Source organism: Cynocephalus volans, chromosome 12 (genome assembly GCF_027409185.1).
Source record: "Cynocephalus volans isolate mCynVol1 chromosome 12, mCynVol1.pri, whole genome shotgun sequence".
Lineage (NCBI taxonomy): Eukaryota > Metazoa > Chordata > Mammalia > Dermoptera > Cynocephalidae > Cynocephalus > Cynocephalus volans.
The window spans coordinates 88,568,656-88,574,655 of NC_084471.1; positions in this window are offsets into that span (position 1 = coordinate 88,568,656).

Consider the following 6,000-nt stretch of genomic DNA (forward strand, 5'->3'; position numbering starts at 1 on the left):
GGAAGGAAAGAAAGAAAACCAGATAGTAAAATTCTTCTCCCTGGTATATGCATGGCCAAACTTAACATACCTTTTTTTTTTTTTTTTTTTTTCCAAACCCACTCTATGTAAAATGCACTATTTCTTACAATTTGCTCTTTAGTGTGCTTACATTCTAGGTGTCATTGCCTTTAAACTGCTTTCTTTTAATTAAACTTTAATTAGCAACTGCAGTGTTTTCAGAAAGCCAATTTTCATAAAGGACGTTCCCAGAAAGAAAAAGATTGAGAATTTTAGTGATCTGTGGGTTCCACTCCAAAAAAGAGTAACACAGAAGTGAACACTTTCAAAGAAAAATTGGCAATATTATCTTGAGGAGAGGTAGAAATGAAGCAAAGCCCTGAGTATATTACCAAGACACTATTTTTCCAGGAATTATCAAAAAATTCCTGGAAAAATAGAATTCAAAGATAATATGAATCTTTCTGTGAACTTTTTGAAGTACCCTTGTACACTCCTATATTACAGTGAATGAAAATCATCTGTTGCCCTTCCAGATCTACCCTGTGAACGCAAAGCAAGATCTGTTCATCCTTCCTCTGTGACCCAGGAGACTGACTTCTGTTGATGGCGACAGTCTGGCTCCCTTGCCTTCTGATTTCCTGTTGCATTTGGCCAGGAAATGGTGGTGCTGGCCAGTAGGAGGTGCCAGCAGAAGGTAAACAGGCAGGAGGAGAAAGAGCCCGGGGTATTTGTTCTCCTGGCTCCCACCCTGCCACACCGATGTCTGACAGCGGCTCATACTTTTCCACCGTTGTCAGGTGGCTCTCTCCTAAAGTGACACTCCTCGCTTGGTTCTGCGACTGTTCCCTTGCTAGAGATGGTGATGGCTTCATAAAACCCTGATGCCAGACCACGGGGTGCTCACCACCCTATCGTTTCCCTTAACCTCGCCCACACCTTCATGAATTAAACTTTTTTTCAGCCTCCCTTAAAAAAAAAGTGCCATCTCTTTCCTAAAGGACCTTGACTGATTGATATATACTGAGACTCTTAGCTGTCATGTCAATTTCCGTAGCTCCATTGTCAGCCACATTATCCAAAGGACAAAACACCTCCCTTAAAATTTTAATATTTTGTCTTTCTTTTTAAACTCTGGATAAATTTTCCTTCTGGTTATGTACATGCAGCTAATTCAAGTAAAGACATTTGACTAAAAGAGAAAAAAAAATTCACAAACTTTCATTTTAAAAGTTTGATAGCTGTTGCCAAATTGGTTTCCATGGAGGCTGTAACAACAACCTGTGAGCCTGCCTGGTTCCCCACACCCTCATGAACACAATGTGCTGATCTTTGCCAATCTGATAAGTGAAATATGGCATCTCACCATTTTAAGTTGCATTTCTCTCACTGTGGATATGGTTCCATGTGTTTAAAACATTTGTGTTTCCATTTCTGTGTTCTATTTGTTTGTATCCTTCGGTCATTTTTCAATAGGGTCTTGATTTTGTCAATATACAAAAGCTCCTAATATATTGTAAGATTTAGTTCTTTGTAATACATGTGACACAGGCATTTATAATGTGCCATTCGTATTTTTTGTTTCCAGTGTTTTTTGCCACACGGATTTTATTTTTTAATATAGTCAAGTTTCAGCCTTCTCTCGTATGACTTCTGAGTTTATGTTAGCCTTAGAAAAGCCTTCCTGAATCCAGAATCATAAAGACATTCTCCCATGTTTTTTCTAGAGCCTTTATGATTCAACACATTTAGAATTTACTTTGGTGTATAGTGAGATAGGATTCCCGTCTTCATTATTTTTCAGATGGCTACTCAGTTTTCTCTAGGAAGTTACCCTACAGATATACTTGCACATGTTTACAAAGATAAATGTAAAAATATATTTACTGTAGTATTGCTTGGAATGGCAAAATATTTAAAACAACTTTTGCATCTTTCAATAGAGGACTGGTTACATAAATTGTAGTTCATTTACACATTGGAATAAAATACAGCTGTTTAAAAGAAAGATGTTCTATAAGTACTGATAAGGAATCCCAAGAGTATATGGTTAAGCTACAAATCAGCCCTAAGCTGAAAAACAGTGTTTGCTTACACCATTTCTGATTTTAAAACATGCAATACAAACACAAAACAAAACACACGTACACATAAATATAGAAGAAACTAGAAACAATGATAACCTAGGGAGGAAAACCTGGGGACTAGAGAACAGGGGTAGAGAGAGATTTAATTATTAGTGTATATTTTTTGTACCATGTTCATGTACAATATTTTAAAATATTAATAAAGAAAAGAAAAGCAATAGATTTTTAAAGCTCAAGTTATTATATTTTGGTGGCTGATTCACTATCATATAATGTAGATTTGTAAGATAACGTCACAGTATTGAAACCTTTAGTTCAGCAAAACAACACTCTTTGTACAAAACTGTGAATATGTGGATCAGTAGCACCCTCTGCTGGTAACTAGTTAAAATTCAACCCCCCCCCCAATCATTAATAAACCTATCTTATGCTCAATTTTGTTAATCACTATCGTGGGTTCAAGTAGTGTATCATAAGAATGACAATATTTTATATCATAATTTTATAATTATTACGGTGGTAATTTTCTAAAGTTGCACAAGTCACTCATTCTGGTAGCTGTCCATAATTCTAGTGTTTTAACTGTTGTCTGGGTACAGAACTCTACTTTTGATGATATGGAAACATTGAGGACAAAATAACTAATTTTTAACAATAGTTATCACCAACTTGTATAAAATCAAGCACCATTGTGTGTTTGCCTTGTCAGTCTGTGTGTTTTCATCATGTTCATCACTATTATAGTTTATTCATTCAAGAAACATTGAGTACTTGGTGTGTATCAGGCATGTTCTTGTGCCAGGGTTACACAGTTAACAGAATAGACAAACTCCCTGATCTCATAGAGCTTACTTCCTATGAGAGGAGACAGAAAATTAACATAATTAGCAAAAAAAATATATAGTATGTTACAGACTGATAAATGCTAAAGAAAAAAAAAACAAGAAAATATGAAGAGTGAGTTTGGAGGGAGGGTCGCAATTGCAGGTAGCCAAGGAAGGGCTCACCAGAAGGTATATTTGAATAACGACCTGAGGAAGTGAAGGGGTTGGGCAGAGGCTACCTGAGGAAATGCATCTGGGCAGAAGGCAGAGCAAGTGCAAAGGTTCTGAGATGCAGATTTGTCTGACATATTCAAGAAGCAGCAAAAAGGCCAGTGTGGCTAGAGTGAAGTGACTGCAGGGGACAGTAGTAGGAAATGGAATTAGAGCATTACTGGGAGAGATACTTTATATAGGATCTTAGGGTTATAGAAGGACATTGCTTTTACTGTGAGTGGGATGGGAAGCAACTAGAGGATTTAGAGCAGAACAGAGATGTGCTCTGAATAAATGAATAAACTGAAGGAAGTCAAGGGTGGAGACAGACTAGGTGGGTGTTTGCAACAGTAATCCAGGAGGACATGTGATGACAACCACTCACACCACAAGCGCCTCAGGGCCCACCCAGGAACTTAAGGCTTGGAGCCAGGGACCCACCCTTGCTCCCACATCCAGGCATCCTGCCAGCATCTCAGGGCCCACCTGGGGACCTGAGGCATGGAGAAAGGACCAGACCCCCCTCCCACAACCAGGCACACCACGCCAGCACCTCGGGGCCTACCTGGGGACCCAGGGCATGGAGAAGGGGACCAGAACCCCCCCTCCCACAACCAGGCACAGTGCCAGTACCGAGGAGCATGCCAAAAACATCACCTCCATGTGGATGGCCCACCACAGCCACCACAATAACCGTGGCTGCCGCAAAAGTGGCTAGATGCCACAACCACCACACAGATGGTCCACCAACCACTGGAGTGCATGGACACAAGGAGAGTCACTAGCAGAGATAAAGAAAAGAAGATGTCTCTCTCCACAAAGCCCATTTCAGAGTGACAGAAGAAGCATCTGCTCTACAGTAATATTGGGACCTGATCACACCTCTCAGCATTGGACAGATAGATCATCTAGGCAACAAATCAACAGAGTAACTATTACTCTTTCAGAGGGAGAAAAGATATCTAAGGTAATTGGGGGGGGAGGGGGCAAGGGTAGGGGGAGGGGGTGAGATTGGACAAGGGGCATAAAGAATAATTATGATTTGTAACAATACATATGCTAGTAATATTGATTTGATTAACATATCTCAATGTTGAACCCCCCAAATTTGTACAATCAATTTTGATTCAATAAGAATTAAAAAAATAAAAATAAAAATAAAAATAGACATGGAATGTAAGACAAGACAGGATATGCTGGTAGACCAAGCTGAGGTATGAAAGTGATAGAGGAATGAAGAATGGCTTTAAGATTTTGGCCTGAGCAACTGGAGGAATGTAGCTGCCCTTGGTTGAGATGGTTTAGAGGGAGGGAGGAATATCAGAAGGTGAGTTTTAGAATGTTGAGTGTGAGATGCTATTAAATATTCAAGTGGATGGAAAGCCACTTAGGGTGAATTTTTACCCTAATTCACCCAGAATACTTGATTTTAATTTATTTAAATTTATTTTTTATTGACAAATAAAAATTCCACATATTTGTGGTGTACCACATAATGTATTGATGTATGTATACATACTGGAATGACTAAATCGAGCTATTTAACATATGTATTACCTTATACGCTTATCATTTTTGTGTGTGTGATGAGAACACTTAAAATCTACTCTCTTAGCAATTTTCAAAAATACACTATATTGTTAGCTATACACACCCTGATGTACAATAGCTTTCTTGAACTCATTCCTCCTAACTGAAATCTTGTACCCTTGGACCAACGTCTCCCCAATCTCCCCACCCCCAGAATAGTTCTTTTTTCTCCTGTTTTATAAATTAATCTTCCACATAAAATTCATTTGTACAAAGCAAAAAAAAAAAAAAAAATTGGTGGAGGTGTCCAATAGGCAGTTAGATATATGGTCTGGATTCAAGGGAGAGGTTCAAGTTGGAGAGAAAAATCTGGGAGTCCTCAGTATGAAGGAGGCATGTAAAGCCGTGGGAGTTTGAGATGCCCCAGGGAGGGAAGGCAGGTAGAAAAGAAGATCAGAGCCCTGCAGACCGTCAACACTTACCAGTCCAGGTGAGGAGGTGAGGAGGAAACAGTAAAAGAGATGGAAAAGGAGGAGCAGAAAGGTAGGTGGGAAGTCAGGTGAGTGGGTCGTCCTGGAAGCCAGGTAGAGAAAGTGTCTTTAGAAGGAGAAAGAAATCAGCTGCCGATAGGACAAGTAAAATGCGTCCTGCGAAGTGCCCTTGGATCAGCAATGAGAGAGGTGGTCATCTGTGATCTGGACAAGAGCAATTTCATTATGATGTGTTCAAAAGTCAATGGGAGGAGAGAAATTAGAGACGGTGAGTGTGGATGCTGCTTTCTAAGAGATCATTGTGAAAGGAGGGAAAGAAATGGACACTAGCAGAGACAGAAGAAGAGTCCAGGGACTTTCTATTTGTCTTAACTGGGAGAAATAACAGGATGTTGGCATGTTTATGGGAATGATCCGATCAAAAGGGACAAATGAGGATGCAGAAGGGAGAGATGAGAATAGCAGAGCCTGTCCTTGAGCTTGTGTCAGAGGACAACACCTAGTGCACAGGTGGAGGGCTTGGACTTAGCTGGCGGCAGAGACAGGTCACCCACAGGAACAGGAGACAGAGCATGGGCACAGATGCAGACAGGCAGGATAGGGGAGGGAGTTCTGAATGATTTCTTCTGATTGCTTCAATTACCTCAGCAAAGCCAAAAAGAGGAAGTGTTGAAAGTTCGAGAGAGAGGAGAAAGTGTAATATAGTCCAGGACAGAATGCAAGAGAGAATGGAGCAGGGAAACACATGGGCAGCATGAAAGACAGAAGGAAAATCTGTGGTCCCAGAGTTAATGTGAGGCCAGCCAGTATGGTTGCATGTTTTTTAGCTGCAAGCGTGCGGGCACAGAGAAGGTG